General features: G+C 39.6%; 1 long non-coding RNA gene across 1 annotated transcript; it reads left to right on the top strand.

Annotated features, from left to right (window-relative positions):
• Nucleotides 1-7,174: 7,174 nt before the first annotated feature.
• Nucleotides 7,175-22,361, top strand: LOC114152584 (uncharacterized). Its single transcript, XR_003597157.1, has 3 exons — nt 7,175-7,577; nt 21,910-22,002; nt 22,122-22,361. It is a non-coding gene; the product is annotated as an uncharacterized LOC114152584 (long non-coding RNA).
• Nucleotides 22,362-24,867: the final 2,506 nt, after the last annotated feature.

The raw sequence follows: 24,867 nt of genomic DNA, 5'->3' as shown, positions 1-24,867 counted from the left end.
CCAGTTCCCCATAATGGATGACCAGTTAAAGCACAGTAGGATATTTTGCTTTTTGCCCCTTCTGGCTCAAAAATCGAAGTGGTAATAGGTAAAACTGTCAGTTTTGCTCCAAAAGCTGTCATAGGAAACAATTTCATTTTATTTTGCAATGGATATGCCAGTATTCTTTTGTTTCCTTCTATATAAATTTAAATCTGGTATATCTCTTACGTGGAAGGAAATTGACATCCCAGTAGACCACATGGGTTGGGGATTGCAACCACCCACAATCAACTGATTACGAATACATGAAGTCCCCTCTAAAAACGCTCTTAATGTCCTATTTCAATCATTCAAAGACCAAATATATAGTAAAATACATGAATGTGTGTCACGTAGCATTGCTCCTAGATATTTCAGCTTCTCAAACTGCATTTTCTGTCAAATAATTTAGAATCCATGAAAAGCTGAAGTTTTGACAAATAATTGGAAGTTTCATTCATTCAGCAGAAACATCAGCAAGAGGTGTCAGGCAGTCCACTGCACTTAGAAAGTTTCTCTCAGATAAAAACAAAAGCTTTAAAAAGAATGCAATGAAGTTGAAGACTATGACGCTATACGACTGTCAGTGAGTTGATTTAGGCTGAATAGTAATCCTTTGCTTGTACTTAGCCAGAGTCTAAGAGGAAAAACCTGGAATGTGAGACGCAGTCACTGTCATCAGGAGATGGATTGGAGCTCCTTACCTGCGACCCAACTTGTGTTTCTGTTTGAGGGCTCTCAGAACCGGGCCTGGTCTCTGTGGATGTGTCATTTGAGCAACAATCTCTCAGCTTGGCTGACAGCAGAGTCTGCTCAGAGGTAGATGGTGGTGCTGAGGTCCTTTGGCAGAGGTGTTGGAGCTCTGGACAGGCGCCCAGCTGGGCAGCACCCTTCTTTTAAAAAAAACCCATTCATCTCAAAGACTGCTTCCTCCTTTAAATAATGTTTATTGCTTAGTTATTTATCTTGCAGCATATTGTTTTGTTCTGTTCCGTTTTTTTATGGTGAATGAATTAAAGTTGCCCCCAACTGCTGGTGAAACATTTCTAGACATGCCAACGTGCGTAACAATGTCAATGTCAATGTCAATGTCAATGTCAAATTTATTTATATAGCACCTTACAGCAGACAAGACTGCACCAAAGTGCTGTACAAAACAACAACACAAAAACAACAACACAAATGACAAAACAGAACACACATCATTTAAATGCCAGAGAGTAAAAGTGAGTTTTAAGAAGCGATTTAAAATGGTCCAGGCTGTGGGCAGATCTAATCTGGAAAGGTAAGTTATTCCATAAAACAGGAGCAGCAACAGAAAAAGCTCGATCTCCTTTCCTCTTAAGTCGAGTTCGAGGAACTGTAAGTAATAACTGATTATTTGATCGTAGCGTTCTGGACACAGACTGGAGATTTAAAAGGTCCCGAAGATAAGGGGGGGCTAACCCATTTAAAACTTTAAAAGTTAACAAAAGAATCTTAAAATCTATTCGATAAAAGACAGGCAGCCAGTGTAAAGATGCCAGAGTTGGCCTTATGTGGTCATGCTTCCTGGTTCCTGTGAGAAGCCGTGCTGCTGCGTTATGGATCATTTGAAGTCGCTGAATCTGTGATTTTTCCATCCCTCTATATAAAGAGTTGCAGTAATCCAGTCGAGTTGTTATGAAGGCATGGATAAGTCTTTCAAAGTCCTTAAAACCGAAATAAGATTTAACTTTTGCTAAAAGCCGAAGGTGGTAAAAACTCGATTTAACGACAGAACTAACTTGTTTATGTAGCTTTAGAGAGCTGTCAAAAGTGAAACCAAGATTCCTAGCAGAGGTCTGATAAGAGCGAGCTAAAGAACCAAGAATCTGATCTGGATTTGTAGTCTGAAGTTTCTGACCAAATAATAGAACTTGAGTTTTGCTTTCATTGAGGTGAAGAAAGTTTTTTTCCATCCATAATTTAACTTCAGCTAAACAGTTTAGCAACAGCTGAAGAGAATCAGTTGTACCATTTTGCAATTTAAGGGGCAAATAAATCTGGATATCATCTGCAAAACAATGAAAGGAAATATTAAATTTTTGGAAAATTTTACCAAGAGGCAGTAAATACAAGATAAACAAAATGGGCCCTAAAATTGACCCTTGGGGAACACCATACTTTAATGGTCTGGCCCCAGAACAGGATTGGTCAAGATGAACAGAAAAGGTTCTGTTTTCTAAATAAGACTTGAACCATTGGAATACTGAGCCTCGCAGGCCAACACAGTGTTTTAATCTATGTAAAAGAATTTGATGATCTACAGTATCAAATGCAGAGCTCAAATCTAGAAGTAATAAAACTGCAATGTTGCCTGAATCAACTGTTAATAGGAGATCATTATACACTCGGAGCAAGGCAGATTCAGTGCTATGAGCAACTTTAAACCCAGACTGGAACTTCTCAGTTATATTATTGTCTTTTAAAAACATTTCAAGCTGAATAAAAACTAATTTCTCAAGAATTTTAGATAAGAAAGGCAATTTAGAAATGGGCCTGAAGTTTGCTAGGTCACTGGGGTCTAGATTGGATTTTTTAAGAAGAGGTTTGACCACAGCATGTTTGAGAGTAGATGGTACACAACCTGACTGCAATGAGGTATTTATCACCTTAAGAATGTAGCTGCCAAAAATCAGAAAAATGTCTTTTATCAGACGAGTAGGAAGACAGTCCAGTGGATAATTTGAAGGCCGCAGACAAGACTAATAAAACTTCATAGGATGTAACTGCAAGAACATATTCCCCATTTTCTAGTTTGAAAAAAAAAACAACCTAAAATTGGAAATTTCAGATAAAAAAGCCCCTGTAGGTCATACCAGAGGACAGAAGGTATTTTCTTTACCCTAGCCTGTGTTTCAACTCGCGACACTGAGCTGGTTGGCCCAGAAATAACAAGAAAGCAAGTAGTGGAAGATTTCATACAAAGCAGGAAAACAGACTATTGTTGTGGTATGCTTTTTATTTTTGTTGGCATCTCAAGAGAGAACTGCGATTCACCACACAGGATAAAATAATCAATTGTCATGCCCTACACTCACCTCTGGCTCCAGTCGCAGCATCCTTTTTTTTTCAGCTTGAGCTACTTTCTGGTTCCACCTGCAGAAAAACATCTTCAGTCACCTGAACTTTCAGCTACTAACACAGAAGGATTAATAAGTCACCATGCATACAGTCAGATGGGGAAAAAAAACAGGACTGCCTTCTCAGCGTTCAGTTCTTTCAAGTGAAATATTCACATTTTTATGCATCTTTAAAAAAAAAAGGTGAATGAAAATTTCTGATTGTCGCCAATTTAACAAAAAATGCTATACTCTAAGGAAAAAGTTAGCACACCCTATTCCCTAATAGCCAGTGTTACCGCCATCGGCTGAAGTACTTTCAATGAGACGTTTCTTGTCTCCACCAGCCGTCTCTGAGTCTGAGAGACAATTGCTGCACTCCTCCTCTCTGTGAGATACTTGAGGGGTTTGTTGCATATTCCACCTGTTTTCTAATCTCCCAGCATCTCAATCAGATCCAAATTGTTGGCTTTTAGACCTAGGACTTTCCATTCCACGATTCTCGCTGAATTAACAGCTACGTTTGCGTCATTGTCGTGTTGCATGGTTTTAATTTTGCTTCAGCATCGTGACGTCATCATCACTATCTGGTCCTGTGGGTGAAACAATCCCTGGTAAAATGATATATTATAATCCCGAGCTGTTAAATGTCTGAGAATTCAAGTTTGTGGAGGTTTGAGTCGGTGAAGAAGGCTTCTTGGGTTATGATCTCTGTTGGATAATCCACTGTTTCCTGATCGCACAGTAAATCCAATTTGCTTCGCCAGCCACTCACCTCTTTCTTTTTTTACCTGGTCTGACTGGAAAGCAGGTTCAAAGGTAGAGCTGCTGACCATTTTGCAAATTTTGATTATAGTCAAAAAAAAAACTTGCTTAACTTTGGCTTGGTTGTTTTCTGGGTCCAAACTGTACTAAGAACAGTCCACATCCCTGTCTTTAAATATGTCAAAACACATTTCTAGTTCTAAATGTTTTATATTACATTGAGATGGAGGATTTTTCTACTTTATTTCTTTTTTTTAAATTGATGTAGTAACATAAATCGCCCAACAATGACTGTTTTCTTGGAACAGCTGCTCAGAAGTTGGAACGGCGAAGAGAAATCAGGAGATAACTTTTAGTTTTTTGAGAAGAGAAAATAAGTCTTTGTGAGTTGTGGCCTTAAAAAGTCCCGGTCCAGACTGTACGGCATAATGACCTTACATAGGTTAGCCAGTGCAGCAAGCATGATGAAACCGGAGCAATGCCCTGCTTCCCGCCTATGATCAATGAGGAGAAAGTATCACTGTGTCAGCGAAGGACTGCACAGTATGCCAAAGGAGGACACGCACTCCCAGAGGACCTTGCACACAGGCCCGCGCGATTCAGTGGAGGCAGAGGAGGTTAACACGCTCCGTTCCACATAAGGAGACAACTTGTGGTGTCATTTGTCAAACCCGTGCTCTCCTTCGGCCCACGTGGTCTCAGACTCTTTAGTCACTTAGGATTCTGCGTGCTGCGGCAGTGCTCTTTCAAAGCGGAGTCACAGTTACTTAGCATCAAATAAAACGAATTCATGCCTTATTTAAATGCGTCTTTGCAATTAAACAGATTACATTCCACCTTTTAAAATTTTAAAAAGATGTTTTATGTGGGCTTTTACGGTTGCGGCTAATTTGCTTATGGCCGGGCTTTCAAACTTATTACACGAATGAACAGAAATAGATTACAGCGACGCAAAACAATCCAGTGGTAAACCACAAGGATGTCGGCTCAAATTTGAGTATATTTTTCGGCTCCAAATTGACAGAAAGTGGAAGATATAAGTGTATTGTTTGCCTCCCTTGAAAATAATCCATATTATGGCAATATTGATCCCTCAACACTCAGTCGCATAACACTGAAGGAGGAGTCCTCTTCTTTTATTTCGCATTATTTAGCATTCCGACTACACAGTCACCGAGACCCTATCCGGCGTTGTGCTTACATCCTTAAAATTAATTAGAATGAGGCCACACCGAGTAGGGAAGCAACTAACCCTTTTGCCAATAATAAATCTGGAAGTTATTCCAGGGTAAACAGATTAACTAATGAGCCATAATTCCAAGGACCTCTCTCCTAATAGCGTCGGCAGCAGAGGCCGGAGCATTCCCAGCTAATTGTGTTCAAAGCTGCCCAATAAAGGCGCGGCGCGCTAACATATGCGTCCGTTAATAAGGTTTAGCATGTGCAATAACGGCAGTGGTGAACTCATGAGGGGGGGGGGGCAATTATGACAAAGCTGTGCACATCCTAGATAACCGTTTGCCTGACTCAATCTGGCAAAAAAAAAAAATCCCCGGGGGAGGCAGCAGCTGCAGGGCCTGGAGGAGCTAAACCAAGGCGGAGGGTAGAGCGCCAAAAGAAAAGGGGAAACTCCTCACAAATAAGTGTCTAACAAGCTCCACGCGCACTTACAGTCAGCCTGTCTCATGCATAGGCATCTGGATTACAGTGGAGACAGGAAATAGACGAATTTCTAACCGCTGGTAGCCAACGTCTCAGCCAGTCCTGTCGAGGACTGGAGGAATGGTATTAATGGAAATTATTATGCACAGATCTGGCAAATAGATGGGAGTGAGTAACGCTTGTTGTAAATCCCTCATAAAGCCGCTGAGGCCAAGATGGGATTATGTGACAGCATCATTGTGGATGTTTCTAAATTTACAGCTACTCTGGAAATTAGCTTTACGCAAGATAAGTAAGAAGTAAAACAGGAAGCTGACATCTTCTCCTTTGTTTGCTTGGTTGCCTGCTTTACAGAAACGAGTAAAAGAAGTTGTTTCTTAGTATTGTGCTGCATAATTCATAGAGATGTTTTCCTAAACGTTGTCAGTAAGAAAATAAAGAGCAAAATCCAAAACCTAGCTGAGTGTTTTTCTTGTCTAATAGAAGGCAGCTTCTTGCTTTTGGTTAATTTACAGGAATGTAGAAACAGGTGGTTCTGCAGTCAGAGCCGCCTGGAGCTTACCCCTCTCACAACTCTGGAGGTAACGGTCGAGTTGAGGGAAGCACCTCGACCTCACCTTTCCAGGACTTGTTCACGTTTAGAGTCAGGAAAATGACAACTAGCATCTCTGCTGAAGCCACACATCCTGGACACAAAACTGTTTTACCTTCAGCTCTGAGGAGTGTTACTAGGCACAGAGAGTTTCTTCCCTTAGTCTGTTTCTCTGATAAACATGTCAAACATCATGCATCTTGAATAGTTGGCTACAGTAAAAGGTGGTAGCAAACATATTGTTCGTTTCTCCTTATTTTCTTTAATCTATGCTCTCTATCTTTATATGCAGGAGAGTGCTTGAAAACCATAGTAGAATTCCTTGTTTGTGCACAAAATCTCAACTATAAAACCCGATTCTGACTCTTTACCCTGAACCAAATAACGCCGGCGTTCCTGCTCCTTCATCAAAGCACCAACTCTGTGATGGACAGGAGGAACAACCCACATTTATGTGCCATAAATTGGAGATATGTTCCCAGAAGCCAACAGCTAATCATTAGCAGGTTCTGAAATATTCAGACCAACAAGGACTTCTATGGCTCGTTAAAAGTTACTTTGGTTCCTCTTTTTCTCCATTCTGATGTTCAGATTGAACTTGGACTAGGCCTTTTCACCACATAGATCCCTAAATGACATTAGTAACTGCCTTGTTATTGGCCGATTTGATATTTGCTTTAGTTAACCATTGAATAGGTGTACCTAATAAAGTGGCAGGTGAACGTAAACATTCCATGCAGGAGCTGTTGTTTATTTATTTATTTATTTATTTTCTGCAAATACTTTCCCTATAATTTAAAAAAAAGAAAAAATAAAGCTAGACAACAATTTATAACTTAGCCGGCGTTTTGCAGAGCCAGTGCTTCCATTTAACGACGATAACATTCAAAGACAAATTTCTGTCTTAATTTAGTACCGCTGCAGGTTAGTTGGCACCTTTATCTTTCCAACGCAGCCCGAGACAAATGAAGACTTCTGACCACGGCCAGAGTTTTTCCATGGGAGATTAGAGAAGATGTGGACCGCCGCTAAAATCTGGCACAGGCCTCTGCTAGGTCCAGCTCCGAGCCAGAGGAAAATAAATTGCCTGCCTGGAGGTTTTAGTCAGTTTCAGTTTACACAGCACCTTCTGTTGAGTCTACCTTTCAGAGATTAATTACCAAATAATCTTATTTTTACCACTAGCATAAAAGCAGTCTTTAACTTTGTCGGAGCCACTACATTTGCCTATTTGCCTTCCAGAGACAACGGAGGGGTGTTGCTAGTTCAACTAGTTCAAATGAGGCCTTAATTTACTTTAACTGCTTTTTGTTTAGGTCACTTCAGCCTGGGAGAACCAGAGTTTGAGCTAAAACAGCGTCTTATTCTTGCAGGTGGATGTCCAGAGAGATGAGCCAGTCGTTTTCCTTTCAGATGTCGGCTTGAAGGTTCCAGCCAATTCACCCGTGAATTAGGTAAGAGCAAATGTTTCTTACCTAATAGTTAAGATGTGCATTTTACTCGCAGGTGAAATAATACCTACATACTATTCTTTACTTTAGCAATAAAGTAGAGAGCTGCTACTTTACTGAGCTGTTGTGTGTGATTTCTCTCAATGTTTCTTGCACATATGAAGATAATCAAATAATTTCTGCATATTCGTGGCAGAAAGGCTCGTTATGGAGGGATTTCATTATAAACACTTATGTTTGGTCAGCAGTTTATAAAATATGAATATTGGTGCCGGCTGTATATTTATTTATTTGTGTGTGTGTGTGTGTGTGTGTGTGTGTGTGGATCTTTAGGCAATAAAAAGTGAGTATACTGATATTTAGTGAGTGTTCATTTTAGTGTTGATTGTAAATAAATCCCCTGTATGGTTTTATTTTATATATATATAGAGAGAGAGATTTGCAGACTGGTTTACAAATATATAGTCATATTCATTAAAATACAACATGTTTTATTCCAATGAACAGAATATATTTATTAAGCACATTTTAATGAATATATTAAATCACACTCATGATGGCCACTAGAGCCACCATTTCTTTAGACACGGTGGCTCTAGTGGCCACCACATGATTGAATCAGTCATTTGTCAGATTCATTCAGTCCAGTTCAAATCAAAAATACTTTATTTGTCACAAGAGGAAGTTAAAAGTTGTTGAATCTTAAACTCTCGTGTTTTTATTGGCCGTAAGCGGAAAAGCATAACAGAAATAAATATATTTATGTGAAATCAGCTTACGTAATGTTTTTTCACCAAGTGAATTGAGTTACTTTTGAATAATATTCTATTTATTTATTTATTTATTTTTTTTATTGTGGCTGTGCGCATTGTTACCTGAAAACAGCTGCAGGACAGACGGCCAGCTGCGTCACCAGAGCTGCGTGAACACGTTTCCCTAAATCTTCAACCGTTATATAAAATACCAATTAATTTTCTAGCAGAATTGATGTGATTTCCTAAAGGTTGTAAATCAAACACTTATCCAGGTGTGCACTTTTATGCCGGGCATAAATCTGCATAATTTATGAAGCAGAGAGTGCACCCCGTGCCCTCTGAGCTGGCCCTCGGCTCCAGCTGTGTGTGAAGAAGGATCCTTTTCAGCATCTGTCTTTTAGAGTGTTATTAATGGACTTTAATGGATTCTGTTTTTTTTTTTTGTTTGTTTTATTCTATGCTTAAGATGAACATAATGTTTTTAGACTTAGTGGCCTTTATTCATCAGAAGCAAATGGGTCGGGAATCAAACTTGGAACAGCCGGTTAAGTACTGTAAGACTACAGTGTGTGCACAATTATTAGGTAAGGTTTATTTCATAGCATTATTATTGTTATTATTAATGACCAACTACAACACGCTCTGTAAATACAAAATGTTAATAAACCTTAATAAAGGTTAATAAATGTTTGAGAAAGCTCTTAGGAGAATATTTATGTGTACAGAATCACTGGGCAAATGTTATTCTGCAGAATCATTTTGCAACTACATAAAAAAAAAAAAAAAATCATTTTTCCCGTCTTAAATTTTATTTTTCATCTCTATAAAAGAAAATTATAAGCACACAACTCAAAACCTTCCAATCAACATTTCAGACATTTTGCAAGAAATAAATCAGTGACCAATATAGCCACTATTTTTATTTTTTTTTTCCCAGAACCACTGAAGCTGATTCCGTTCATTGAATTTGTTTCTTGATCTGTTGGCCGTTAACTTTCTGTACAGAAGTGACCACAGCTGCCTAATATTTATGCACACCTTAATATAAGGATTCAGTTTTAATGCAGTGGATCCGTGGGACCGAAAATGATTACTGTCCAAACAAGGATAAGGCAAGTCTGTGAAAGTGCATTTATCAAAATATGAAGGACACACATCCTGAGCCTTGGAAGCATAATAGATTTTCTCAAAAGTGTTTCTTTTTTTTTTTCTTTGGTATTTCTTATTTCGTTTCTTAGAAATGAACCTTTTCTGTGAACGATCATGAAAGCAGAGAGGTCAGGGTCAAAATGGCTCCATTTCTGTGCTGGTTTCTAAACCAACAATCGGTGTAAGAAAAATAAAATTAATATTTCCACTTTATATGCGTACGTTGTTGCACCTGGGTACAGAACTAATTCACACATAGTTTGTTTGTGGGGTTTTACTGTATTTCTTGCTTATTGTTTTCTCGTCGTCGTCGTTTTTCGGCTCATTTTCTCCTTTCCGTGTGCGTCTCGTGCAAAGCCTGAAACCGAAGGAGAAAAATCAGCTGATACGAGGCAAAGCGGTTGGGAAAGCAGCAAATGGGAAACAAAGTTATCAGAGAAATGAAATCCATTTCACAGTGTTCTGCTTACAAGGACGAGCCTTATTCAGAAAGAGCTCTGTGATTGATTCTCCCACACAGACGCGCGGCTACGAACCCACAAAGGGAGAGGTTAAGATCGGCTCTCTGTGAGAAGGAGAGCCATGAAACAAAAACCAAACAGACGACCTGCATGCACAAAACAATGGACTCCACAAATTAATCACATTCGTCATACTCAATTAGTTTCAAAACAGTTCCTGTGGGCCTACGTTGCTCTGCAGGAAACAGGTAAAAGTGAACTATTTTTGGTTAATTTTAATACAAGTTAAGTAAGAACTGAACATTGTAGAAACGTGTAAAGGAAAGAATACGAGCGCTCATATTCAGTGAAGGAGATATATATATATATATAAATATATATAGCAGTTGTCTTCGCCTCAATCAAATAAGGCTCCTGTTGCGCTCTGCTCCTAAAACACCTGAGGCAAATCAATAAGAAAGGCTGACTGCAAGATTTCAGTCAGGAGCCCCAGCGATGACTTTCCTGGAGAGCTTGGTCGATCCGGCAACCTGTCTGAGCCTTGCGGTTGATTACAGTAGGGATTTCAGAAAATGATTACAGCTTTTAGGGTCAGATTGTACGCTGCTTATTCCACCTGGAGGGACTTGTTTTAATCTAGATGTTGCCTTCCCTTGTTTGTGTCTCATTCGTTTTTTGTTTTTTTTTGAGTGCAGAGAATCGGTGGATTGGGATCTGTTAGGGACTCGACTCTGACGTGTCTCTGAACATCCACAGCTGCTCATCCTGCAGGTTTACTTAGCGCGGCAGGACGATTGAACATTTCACCAAAATCTTTCGCGTTTCGACACAGATGTTCCCAAGGGCTTGCTTTTGTTTTTTTTTTTAAATAAACCTGTCAGCCAATGAGAAGTTCAAGATGGACGATAATGCATCTGTCTTCTGCCATTTCTTTCATGTTTTGTTTATTTTTTTTAGCATAATTTTATATTTCAAACATAAAAACGGGTGTTATTTAAACGACAATATTGTATTGTATTGTGAGTTAGATGCCCGAAATGAACTACTTTTACAGTAAACACTTAACCTATTATTGTTTGTGGAAAATGAGACGAAAAATAGAGTCAGAACGAAGATGAAAACCTACAGAAAGGACTTTGAATAAATTTCAATTTATTCGCCTTATTAAATCTGTTTTGGTGAATTTTGTGACGCACTGGGTGAGGAACTTAAGACGTTTTGTTATTCCTTCTGAAATACCGCCGTGAATAAAATCAGCAGTGAAGCTAAAGACAAAAGTTTTTTTGTTTTTTTTTTGTTTTCTTTTTTGACACCACCAAAAAATTCAGTCCTGAAACTTCAAAAGCAGGGGTCGTGTTGGAGATTTGGCTCCTCAGAATCAAAGGCTTCCAAACTCTTTTGAGATTTAATATTTTGCATTGAATATAAGGTATTAATGAACTGGATTTTCCTTTTAAGTTGTGGGAAGCAGGGGTGTCAGCTCCGGTTACAGACCAGAGGGAGCTTACCTTCCACTTTCCCTTCAAAATACAAATACAATGGCAGACATTGGTGTCAGAAGAGTTGAGTATCAAAACCCTGCTTCTAGGCTTTTCGTAGAGATACTGACAATTAGTTCAGAATTTGAATTCATAGTTGGTCTTTTTAAACGTAAAGGGGAGACAGATGTACGGTTGGGACCAAATATTTACATAGATTATATAAAAAGACACCCGCCCCCCCTTCACTTTCTAACATTAAATCTGACAATGTTCTTCCTTTTTAACCAGAGTTTAGTCAGGTTTTTATACAGCGCATGAAAAAATATGATCGTTTGATCAAAGTAACTTTCTCAAACGTTACGACTTGAATGTTTTATACCTAAATGTCCAAAAGAGAAAGTACTGTTCATGATCTAAGTCCCTCTGAATGTGAAAAAACACATCTAAAGGCAGCTCAGGTTTTGTTTTGTTTTTTATATTACAGTTTTCTGGAAACATTATTGATGGACAACAGAAAAAAAGGAAAGCTAACTGCTCTCTTACTGTGGTCTTCTCATGAAAACCCATTATGAACAACACTGGTGGGACCGGCCTCCATCCACAGATAAGCAGCTTATCACATCTGCTGGACACTCAACTAATTAGGTTGCTTAGATGATACACACTCAGCACAAAAAGCAAGTACTCACATTTTTTGTGTCGGTAAAAAAAAAAATGTGTGGATTAGTTTTTTGTTGTTGTTTGTTTTTTTGACTGAAATGCAACGATCCCTCAACTCGGTTTTGATGCTACTGACCAGAATAAACCCAGAAGGTCAGCGAGGTCTGATTTCAATAGTCTAAGTGACACTATGAAAATCAAGCTATAATCAGAGCAAAAGGAAGCAAATTAGGTATTTAAAAATGTTTTGTTGGTAAGAAAGGCACAAAAAAGCAACTGCCAAGAAGAGGCAAACCACTGTTTGTCCTTCAGCTGATTGATGTCCTTCACATCAATCAGCTGATTGATGTGATTTACAGTATTTGTGTGATAAAGGAGCCGACTTTTATTTTCAGACGAGAGGTGGAAACATTCAGACTCCTCTGTGTGAACCCTGGTCTCAATCTATAACACCTGTCATTGGGCGGGAGGCAGGGCTGATCCTGGACAGGTCACCAATCCATCACAAGTCACTAACCACTGGCCTTGACTGGTTTTACGCAAATAAACCTCTCTGCTCTATAGATGGTATATATGTTATCGTACTATAACATATTTATGTTATATTCTGCTTTGCTTTACCATTAGATATATTTCTACAAAACACATTTTGCAGCTCTTCGCTACGAACTGCAGCTCAACTTGACCTCTGGGGGGGAATAAACCTTCAGTCCTATGTCAATAATAATCTCATGCAAAAGTATCCAGCGTAGGAATGAATTTATAATAAAACTGAATAAAACTTCCAGTTTTCTTCCTAAAGCCATCCGATAAATTCCAGGAGTCGGATTTGACAACCCAGACAGGCTGATTTCCCAGCTTTCTGGTGTGGTTTGTCCTCCAAGGCTCTTATTTTCTGCTTCACTCTGAGGTTGTGTGTAAGTGTTTTTATCCTACAGCAGGAATCAATACCCCCCCCCCCCCCCCCCCCACCACCACCACCACCACACATGCAGACAGGAAAGGCTGGGGTCAACAGAGTTTAATTAAAATCAATAAAGCAATAAAATAACTAAACTGACTTGTTTCTAACTATTAAAAAAAGGATGAAAATACAACAGAAACCATCGGAGACTCATCCTCGCCGTTTCAGCGTCGCTGGTGACGAATGCCGCTGGTCTCATAGAGTCATTTTCCCAGCAGCGGATCCAGAAATCCATACAGAAATGGGATGAAGTGGGAGACGCTGTTTTATATCAGCTTATGATTTTATGCCCTGCGTAGCTGGGGATAAAGAAATCTATTTTTCTGATAACCACATTGATCCTGCGAAACGCAAAATTTAGTCGGAAATATCTTGAGTTGGAGATTTGTGCTGTTTTTCTTTGTTCCTCTCTTTTATTCACATGTTTCATGAGATCCATCATCTTGACTCCCTCATTGGGGTAATGGGGTGGAGATACCTCTAAAGGCAGCTCAACTTTGACCCCTTCCAGCCACGTAGGGGAGTCGAGGCTGAGCTGTCGTCAAGAGTTCTGGCGCTCCCTGTTGGAGTCGAGAACAACCCATCTCCACAAATGAATGTGCTCTTCAAAATCGGTCCTGGATGACACCTATGACCTGACCGAAGGAGGTCAATGAAGTCGAGGTTTATTTGTTCCTGTGCTCTTGCCAAAGGAGTCGACAATGAGCTTCCTCTGCAAGTTCTTGTGTTTCCGGCACAATAACTGGCAGGACGACCCATCTTGATAGGCTTCTTTGCTCTTTGAAGGAGGCTGATGACGATGAAGGCCTCTGCACGTTTGGGCAGACATGCCGAAATCTGTTCTCACTGCAGTCGTGTGATGAAAATCGCATCGTTTTGTTCTCAGCCTCATATCATCTGGCCCTTCTTGTCACAACCCCACTGGTGAATTTTGGTACTTGGTCTGAATGTTGCTTATGCAGAAAACGGCTCCAACCTCTAGAAACCGTTTGCTTTAGTTTTTTGGGGGGGGTTGTTGTTTTTTTTCAGCCAAAGTTCAGGACAGAATAGTTCATAGTCAGAACTATTTCATCTCTTTGGTCTCTTGGCTGTCCTCTGGACATTCTTCACCTGTTGCCATGGTTTCTGTGCGTCCTCTAGAGAAGCGTTTGCCAACTGTGGTATTGAAGGTGAGCATGCAGGTCGCACCTAGACCATGGATGGGAACCTCTGCTCTACAGAACCTTTCCTGATCTCCACAGCCTCCCAGCTGCCCCGGCAGACCAGACTCTGGGCTGCTCACTTTCACCTATTTGGTCCTTTTTTCTGGTGCCTCTTTTGAATTGTTGTTTTTTTTCTTTGTTAAGAACTTTTGTCTGGTGTACCTGAAAGCCATCCATTGGTGGAAATGCCAGGAACTTAGAACTTTGTCTTCCTTTCATGTTGTACTTGGTACTATAAATCAATAATGGTTTTATTTCTACAGTGTTTTGCGGTTGTTTGGTTTTTGCGGTGCTTGTGTTTAATTTGTCAAGGTCAGTCATTCTCTCTAGTTGGCTTTTCTGATGTTCATTGGTCAAATAACTCATCTGCTCTCATTCAATAATTAGTTTTCTGAGTCAATGGACTCCTTGGTTTCATCCAGGCTGTTAGATCCTCCTGTAAACATCTCTGTTACCATCTGATTACTGCCTGGATTTCAGTTAATCATTAAAAGTTATTTCTTTCTGCTCTAAAATCCTCGTACCTAATCTTCTGCCTGCACTTGAGTATGAAAACAGCTAAAGGAACCTTTGAAAGGTTTTCCCTCATACTCATAACCCATTTTTAATGGAATAGGATTGATCGACTGGTTGATTCTTCTATAAGATATCTTTGCTAAGTCAATCTTGACTGATTAAAATATTCTACTTTCTCATTCGTAGAGAGAAAGTATCTTATTTCCTGAAAACAAAGTCTTGTGACAATTCTAGCTTCCTTTCCATCTTGGGTTTCTCCAGGTTGGGTGCATGTAGGAATCCCCAAACACTGGGAATTGTTGATGAAAACACATGTGATGTTTGTAAGTAAAAAAAACCCCAAAAACATAATGTATATGTACTCAGCTACAATAAAGTCATTTGGACAAAAGAAAATGTTCATAAATTGAGCCAAAGCACAAGGAATCAGGAGGTTTAACGAAGGCAGTCTAAGTACATCCAAAATGAGGAGTTTCACTGGCATTACACCACATAACGATGAAGGAGGAGAGCAGTCCTTTGAACGCCATGAACCTCACACCACCCCTGGCTCTTTTCAAGGGGAGGCGACTATTGCTTGGCTTGTCAGCCTCCAGTCCTGCCAGGCACTCGACAGACCAAAGGTATGGACGGTTCACAAACAGAATTTTTAAATCTGGCCAGCATCAAAGGGCTGAATAGGAAATTGCAATCAAACGGAGAGAATGTCAATGAACCGCATAATCTGCAGCTACATGAAAAGGACAACAGTGGAAGGGCGAGGAAGAAAAAGGCAGGACTTTTACTTCTCACCAGAACGGAGGAGGTTTTGTCTCGACTGATTGTCTTCTGGATGTTTGATCGTAACTTATGTCAGGAAATGTTCAAAACCAGAGAAGAAGACCTTTACAAACCAGCTCATGGGAAATCTACATCTGCTGGGAACTTAGGGAAGAAAAATATGTATATTTATTAAGTAAACTGATTTGCAAGTGGTTCATTTATCCTCAGCTGATGGACATAGCCTTCCTCTGGACATCATCACCTCACTTCCTTCTAAACATCAATTATTTTAAAGTTACAAATTATTTTCATATTATGTTTTTTGTGTTGTTTAAACATTTATTTTATACAATTTTGTGATCAACTATCTGATTTTGCTGTTCCGCATATGAACTGTTTCTTGATCTGTTTGTTGTTGTTCTGAATTATTTTTTGTTTTATTTATTTATTTTTGTCTTTGGTGGTTTTCAGTTTAGTTTTTCTCATGGGAAAACCATCCACCCACCCCCGCAAAAAAGTTTTGTTTTTGTTTTAAATATCAAATATGACATAAAAATATGGATTTTTTTTCCCTGTGGTTAGAAGCAAATGAGTAAAAATGTAAATGTGGTTTTATGTGTTACTTAGCAAACACGCACGGATCCTCGTTCTTCACATTTCCGGTCCTCAGATCACAAACTTTGACATTTAAATTTTTCTCTTTCCTTATTAAAACCCAAACAGCTTTTACAACCGGCTGCTCCACTTCATAATATGATTAAATGGAACTTTTTTCTTTTTTTCTCTTTTTTTTTTTTGCTGTATTAATTCCCTGAGTCTAAATAATTAACTCAGCTAAACAAAAAAGAAAGTTTTCTATATCACCTTTCTTGGATAAAGTGCTTCACAAGAATCAAATGAAAACATTTTAAATAATTAAATTAAGGCATGAATAAAAGACAAAGAGCAAATCAAAAGATCCAAATGATTAAAAACAAATGTAACGGTAATCCAGACGACATGAAGGTGAAGGGTTGAACAGGAACATCTTCAGCTGCTTGTAAATGAGTCCAGACTCTGAACCGGTCTGGAAGAGGGAGCGATCCGTCAAACACTAGATTTGAGTTCCAGGACCTGAGGGCTCCAGTTGGAGAGGCGTCTTTAACAATTCATTAAAAAAAGTCAATTAAAGATGGATTGTGTTAAAGTTGAATTAAAGCAAACATAGAGCTCTACTGACTGACAATGTCGTGAAAAATAAGTTCATGCTGAATTATTTTCTCTTAAAGACAGCAGAAGAGTACAAGTACAGCAACGCAATCTATCAGTCAATCAATCAACATTATGTCTTTTGCACATTTCAGCAACACATTAGTTAAAGGTGTGTTACATTGTGAAAACATAAAAAAACGCATCATGAACACATCATGTACTCAACAGTTGTGAAAACTATTAAGAGACATTACATTTTGTCAAGCTGAGTCATTAAAATCATCAATACAAATATTAGGGTCTGTGTTTCATGTATTATGAGTCAAAAGCAGCTCTAACAGCTGAGGTTAATAATATCGACTTATTTAAAGGAACTCTGTATTTCGGCTGTTTTGCAGTTTTCTGGAAGCTTGTTTCAGATTTGAGGTGCATAGAAGCTGAATGCTGCAACATCATCAACAAACACTGACATGTACACCCAGAAAGATGAAACCGCCATTTTGATTTTTTTTTTTTTTCACCCGTGAGCCAGGTTCAGAAATGATCATTTCTGGTCTCCAAAAACTCCAGATCCATGTGAACGCACCGTCTAAACAATAAAATAGCTTTGCCCAGTCTTTTTTAAGTTTCAAAAGGAAGTGAAAGGAGGCTAAAACAAAGGAGAAGTTGGACATGAGTCAATCTTCAGTTTTTGTTCCATTCCTGAGGATCTTTTGGTCGTCTCCTCTGGTAGAAGCTGAGCTCAATCACCTCCGAGGAGTTTTCAAACAAACTATTTCCTTCTATGTAAATCTGACAAAAGTCCTGTTTCCCGCGTTTCTCCTTAGTTCTGTTCCAGGTCAGTTAATCAGACGCACCAGTCAGAAAGTTTGTGAAGGTCCTTTCCATCCTCCCTAATTCAAACCAAGCTCTCACTAAAGATGTGATTGTGTTTTTTTCCCCCCTCATGTTGTCATGCTCTTCATGCTGTGGCATACTGGATGGCGTCGTACACCACATCCGATTGATTGTGGTACACAACACCTCTTCCACTTCTACTCAGCTCCTTCACCGTATCTCCTTAAAATAGCAGAAACCAATAAAGCTGTAGAACGGCAGTGAGAAGCAGAACCCACCCGCAGTCTCACTCTGTGGTTCCCCCCCCCCTTATAAAATCTCTTAGCCATACCCTTCATCAATCTCCATACAAATATCTGCTCAACCGTCATGCTTGACCTCCATTTCCATCTCCGTCTGGCCAACCCTTATCCAGGTTTTCATTCCATCATTCACTATCCCCACTTTAACTATCCTCACCTCGCCAAATGATTGGTGGACCCGCATGCACAGGTGGCCGGGTTCTGAGAGGTGGAACTAGGCGATATTAAACATATTGCTTCTTATCTGATTGATGCTCGAAAAAGTATTGGTTGTCTCTCAAGCCTTTAATCTCTTTAAGTTGGTTCTGCAGGTTGATTTTTCTGCAGAGGACTTTATTTAAGTGATATTAAGACGCCCATAAATCAATCAGTCTTACATCTATTTATACATTTAATGGAAGAAGTGAAATTGTAGTTTCCAGTGAATGATCTCCTTGACTTTATGAGAGAAAACTGAACATTTAATAAGATTTCTTAGGATTTGAAACCAATAGAAACGTCAATAAGAGTTGCATTAAAAAAAAAAAACTAAGATGGAAAAATAAAGTGGACTACAAGAATTATACATATGCTATAATTACTAAAGTGAGAAGTTAATAGGATGAAGAAATTTATAATTAAAACATCACTATCTAAATTTATTATAGATTCACCTGGAGCTTGCTCAGTTCAATTCAAAAATACTTTTTCAATCCCAAAAGGAGAAGAAATGCTGCAAACTCAGATAGCTTTTTTTGAGTCTGATGGCTGTGGGCAGGAAGGCTCTCCTGTAGCAGTCTGTATTACAGCGGTTCTGAACAAATCTCTCAGTGACGACGCTGTTGTTGTATTGCAGTCTGATGAGGCGGACGCTCAGGGCTTTCTGGAATGTTCTTTATTTCATGATTAATCTCCAGAGGTTCTACAGTCGTCTGCAGAGCAGAACCAGAACTTTTTATCAGGCTGTTTTGGGTCAACAGTCCCAACAGATGCACTTATCTACTTTAAGTTAAGGAATAATAATAAAGGAATGACTGTGCTTTAAAAGTTCTCTTTTAAAGGCAGCGGGTTTGTTGATATGAGGCTTTAAACGTCCTTTCCGTTTATCCACTTTAATTGTTGATCACGGTGAGTCTTCGGACTGGAGGACAGTGACTGGTCGGTCAGGGAATCAGAAAAAAAAAAAAAATCAAATCAAATCAAGCAGCAGAAAATGTTCTGTCTCTGGAGCCACCCGCCAGAGCTAGCCATGCGATAAAGGAAGCACTGACTGTGCAAAGCTTAAATTGAAACTCATAGCCTATCAGCTCTCATTGTCATGTGCCTGATATTAGCCGCATCCCGCTCCCCGGCCGGCTGCAGCCTCTGTTCCTGCCCAGCCTCACACAGCCGTGATACGGAAGCAGGTCACCGGCGTTGTGTTTGCAGCGGCGCCGCATGCAGCCGCCCTGCTATCTGGGTGGAAAGCATGCTTCTAGCTCTCATTCAGCAGTTTGTGTTGCCGTGTGTGTGTGTGTGTGTGGAGTCACAACAATATTTGCACATATTTTCTGGTGTTTCTCATCCTGGTCAGATAGGTGAGGCACATTAGGATGAGATTGTCTCCTCTTATCCCAGTCTAAATTCCTCACTTCCTGTTTTGATTTCTCCTGTGTTGAGGGGAACCAATAGGTGGCAATGTTGATCAGTCGGATGGTCAACTTATGATGCTGCTCTTCTCTCCACAGCACAAAGCAGATGAGATTTTTATTTTTTTTTTCTATTTCTGTCAAGTTTGGAAATAAGAAAACGATGTACAGACCTGAACAGCAGGGTAGCATACAGCTGTGTTCAAAATAACAGCAGCTCAACTCCACCAGCCAGATCAATTCCCTGCTTACTGGGTGAAAACGTTATTTCTACAGAAAACAGAAAACCAACAGCCATGACATGCATGCTGCAGATTCTGTGTAATTGAATCATTAAAAGCAAAGAGTGTGTTCAAAATCAAACCAGTGGAGTGGTCAGAGGTTCCTTCAAACAAGTGGCCGTTACTTGAAGACAAAGTCAGCAGATTTTGGACGTGGTGAGGGAAATGGCTTGTTCTAGACATTTTAGTGTGCTGCTTGGAGTGGAGAGGTGCAGAAAATGTGCTCATCTATTTTAAAATGGAAACCAAACAGAAAGGTGTGGGAGACAACGGAAAACTATCACTTGGTAGGAAACAGTAGCAGAGAAGGTTTACAGTTCCCAGGGATTTAAAGACTCACCCACTGAGTCACAATATCTAAAAGCCCTGAGCTAAAGAGATTACAATAACTGACTGACTGACCTAAACAGGAGATTTTAGGAGCTAATAAAGTCCAGACTGATCGTTCTGGGTCCAGATGGCCCCAAAACACTGAACTCAGCCCACAGTTCACTTTGAAGCATGGCGGCTCAGCTATGATGTCATACAACAGTGTTGGGTCATGGATCAGGTTGAACACATCAAAATATCTGCGTTATGCTCCGAGCTGGGGGTCTGCAGCCTTTATGACCCCCACAAAATCTCATTTAAAACCACTTGAAGAAGGACAACTTAGAGTTCTTGATAAATATCAACCATGCAAGATTTGTCATTTTTAAAATACCCCCATCTTATTTGTACTTTTAGGTTTTTATGTAAAGAGAAACATAAAACTTTTACGTAAAGAGCATGGATTCATTTTATCATTGGGATGTTCATATTTGTAAAAAATTATGTTAAAAAAAAATAAATTAGCAAAGATTATTTGCAAAACTATTACTGGCACTTTTATCATTCATTTGCACAAATTCAACGCAATTATTTCTTAATAAACTGAAAAGCTGCAAGACCTTCATTTGTTGTCAAATCTACATTTGAACGCATCAGTTGGTTCTGCCTAATCCTCACATTACATTACATATTTAATCATTTTTACTTCATGTTTCGATGTGAAAGGGAAAGTCAATGTTTCTAGAACATTTAAGTATACGTTTTAATAAAAGAAAAGAAGGAGCTTTGTTGAGCTTTATTCTTTTTTTTTTACGTTTTCAACATGATGTGGGTGTCTGGTTCAGAGCTGATGGAACCAAACGGGAGTCGGCTCATGAGGAACACCCAGCTGTTGCCAAAGAAACTCCACGTCTGCAGGGAGCCGATTTCCTATCTGGGCATTGTTGTTCTCTGTGCATCCATTTTGAGAACACCAGACACTGTCACTGAGAAATGAACGCAGCAGATCTGCAGGATCCCCTTGGTTATTGACTGCTGGCACAGAACGAGGTTCCTTTTGTTGTTCAGGTTGTCAGTGTCAAAAAGAAGCCAAGATCCACATCGCCATCATGTGTGAAATCGCTCAGCCATGACAAACGAGGCGTCCAGTTACATGGCCAGAGTGCTACCTGACATGCTATTGGCTGACGTTTACAAAGCAGCCAATCAAGGACCACTGTTCATTTTTGCTTGACGTTGATTGGCTGAGATGAAGAAGAATGTCAGTAGTGCTGACAGATTCTGCTGTATTAATGTGGATGAATGTACATTTGGTGTATGAACTATTACAAAAGGCAGTTATAAGTATATTTAGAGCGGTCTCAAGTATTTGTGGTTTCAGGGTCCAACGTATAGTTTTGACATCTTGAGAAACATTTAAATGCAGCAGTAACATAAAATAGAACCTCAAAATAAAAATTAGCATATGAAGCAGAAATACAGAATATAGCTTTTGTTCTAAATCATGCAGGGAAGTACAGGGTGTAACCTTTTCTACTGGCTCGTTACTTAATAACCTGCAGCTTTTTGATTTTCTGCTGCTCTGTTTCCTGTAGATGCATCTTTCTCTGCCTCTCTTCCACAGGGAGAAGCAGAGCTGGTCTGGTATTCTACCTCGCGCTTTAACTATATGCTTCTTTCCAGTTTGCAGTTCTTGAATTTGGATCTCCCAGTCGTGCGCACTGTAGGGTCATTGGCACCTCCACCCGCAGGCTGAAACCTGCTTTAAATCACATGCTGAGCTTTGATCATAAACTCCAACAGACAATTAGCCATTTTGTTTTCTGATAATGTAAATGATCTGCTTTGTCACCCTCAGATTTGAGCCCCCTGATATTCGCGGGGGGTTAGGCATCACAATCGCTACCGAATAGCTGAAATCCATGCCAATAGCATGTCAAGCAAAGACTATGTGTAGGTATTTCAGCTTCCCAAGCTGCATTTTCTTTCGAATATTTTAGAAAAACTCCAGAATAATCCGCCAATAATTTGCCTGACTACTGAAATGCGACTATTCTGGATTCCCTGCAGTTGGTGTTCTGTGGGTCTGCACCAGGATTTCCTCTGTGTGGCGCATGCCTGGAAAACCCTCAAAGGCAAGGAGAGAGAACCTTCTGACCAGAAGGAGAGAGAACCTCCTCAACTCTCCCCACATGACAGAGTTTGGTCTATTTCTACAGCTGAGTTTCACCATCTTATGAAAGAAGTCCATTTCAGCAGGTTGGACATGGAACCCTGTTCTTTAAGTCATTTCCATATCTCTTGACCATGACTGAGGGTTGGTAAATAAAAATCTTCTTCACCATGAAAGACAGGTGCAAGCCCTGCATGAAGACCCCAATCTATCTATGCATCTGACTACGACTTATGGACGTGGCACCAAGTGTTAAATATGTCGCATATCCTAAGAAAGAAAAAGTTTCAAAAGTAGCATCAAAGACATAGTGTTGGAAAAAAATCATAAAGTGAATATTTAAAATGTTCCGGACCAAAACACGTCAACAGAGAAGTCATCTCCAAAGATGATAGATGTCCCATTTAAGCCAGAGTCACAACATTACCCAGTCAATGCAGCCCTCGCCTAGCATGCACTTGTAATGCTGGACTTTTAATAATTTCACTGCTGATTTTTATCGGCTTAGTTTGCAAAGGGAACTCCTGAGGCAGCAGGCAGATATCACTGACGCCAGGAACCACCGCGATTATGTACGTTCAACCATTTCTTTTTTCCCCCCCACACTGCTCAGCCTCGATGAGGAAACATGTGGCTGGATGCCGGCAAAGAGAAAGTGAACGTCAGCTCATTACTCCGTCAGGGACACTTTATATATGCATTGGGGGAGAAAAAAAAAAAGTGCTGCGTTGAGTTGGCTTGGAGAAGGCTAATGACCGTGCCCCGGGGGTCTCTTCTGAGCGTGGTATGAGGTTTTGGGGTTGTGCTCCGCCAGGGATATGCCTCCTCAACAGCTCTTTTTTGCGAGTTTCATGGAATGAGATGAGAAGAGCGTCAAGTGTGCTGGCTTTGGGATTGCACATGGCTTTTTTTTTTTTTTGGTTTGTTTTTTGCAGATGATGTGGCTTTGTTTTTCTCTGGGGGGTTAGAAGGATGGCGGGGGGGCATTGAGCCGTGGAGTGAGTCACAGGTGTAGGCGTTGAAGGACCTCATGGCCCTGCTTATAAGAGGGAGTGTGAGAATCAATAGACCACTGCTGCACTGCCCTTAAAGTGCACAGTGTGCTGCACTGTTTTTATTGAATCCTGGACTGAATCATGTCATTTACACTAAAAATACAGATAAATATCTATCTACTATACACATGAGCAAGGAAAGAAAAGAAAAGCAAACATTTACACCTATGACTACTCTGGGTTACCAAAGAAATCTTAATAAGGTCTAAGGTGAATGAAAATTCATATTTGAATAAAATAAAATAAAAAGTAACTATAGTTTGCAGGATGCATGCGATATGAGTATCTGCTCCTTTTGTACATTGAATAAGTGCACAAAGTTGGAAATTGAAGTAACATAAGACAGTCTGGAATGTGGGGTGAAGGTAAGTAGAGCATAATACAGACACCCAACAACACAATCAGAGAATAAATAATCAAATTCTATTTATCATCCCATGATTTGCATTTTTTTTAAAAAGGCACAAGTCAAATTGTACAGAAATTGTTCTCATGAGGGGCAGACATGCACATCACTGAATTACAGAAAAACTACAAAGGTGACTCAAGAAGGCCTGGTAGAATAGAATACAATATGATTTATTGATCCCAGATGGGAAATTGCTTATTTGTTAACAAGCTACTCCATCCAAGATGTTAAATATTAAAGAATAAGAGCTCTGACAATTGTAACACATAGTGATTTTAGATTTGCTTCTAGTCTTTTTAAGCATTGGAGTAATTGTTTATTGGTTTTGTGATGGGTATGTCCTTTTTACTTGATGATTCATTTTATTTAGTTTGATTTTTTTAATGTTCAATATGGACAGATTTTTTGTCTGATATAAAGATATTTAAAATAAAGATATTCACTTAGTAAATACAAATATAACTACAAGTGATATTTAAGTTTGTATGTATGTTAATCAGGGCCGGCCCAAGCCTCCATGGGGCCCTAAGCGAAATTTGGTTTTGGGGCCCTCTAGTTCTACTAACATTGTGGACCTGCTGCAATCAGCAGTTCGACCATTAGATCATTCACACACCTGCTATAAACTTATTGCATATCTGGCAGTGCTGTTTACATTATATACATGTATAATAAGATACATTTATTGGCCAACTGATTTATCGACCAGTTGATTTCTGGGCGCCAATTTCCTTAATTTTGGGGGATCGTGATTGGCCAATATTTACATGTGAAGCCCATCTTATCCCCTAATCTTATCTTCGTCAGCAAAGGTTTAAAAATCAGCCTCTGTCCTCTTCTGCTCTACAGTGAGAGGTTTGACTGACAGACCAGGTCAGGTCTGCATGTTTACAGTTAACAATATTCACCCCTCTGCTGCCAACTCAGTGACTTTCTTGCTATATTTAGCAACATTTCAGACAAAAAAATGTCATTTAAGCCAAATTCAAAATCGGCAAGTCAGGCTTTTTAAAGATCGGAAACTGGGGATCGGCCAGAAAACTGCAATCGGTGCAGCCCTACACACATATTCATGACATTTTTTGATTAAATAAATTTCTCTTAAGTATTACTCCAATAGCTAAAATTTAATTTATACCAGGTGAGTCTTTCTCCCCTGGAATGTGGATTGGTACTGGA

The sequence above is a fragment of the Xiphophorus couchianus genome, chromosome 11 (genome assembly GCF_001444195.1).
Source record: "Xiphophorus couchianus chromosome 11, X_couchianus-1.0, whole genome shotgun sequence".
Taxonomy (NCBI): domain Eukaryota; kingdom Metazoa; phylum Chordata; class Actinopteri; order Cyprinodontiformes; family Poeciliidae; genus Xiphophorus; species Xiphophorus couchianus.
Note: the sequence above shows the minus strand (reverse complement) of the source record. Positions and strands in the feature narration are given on the sequence as shown.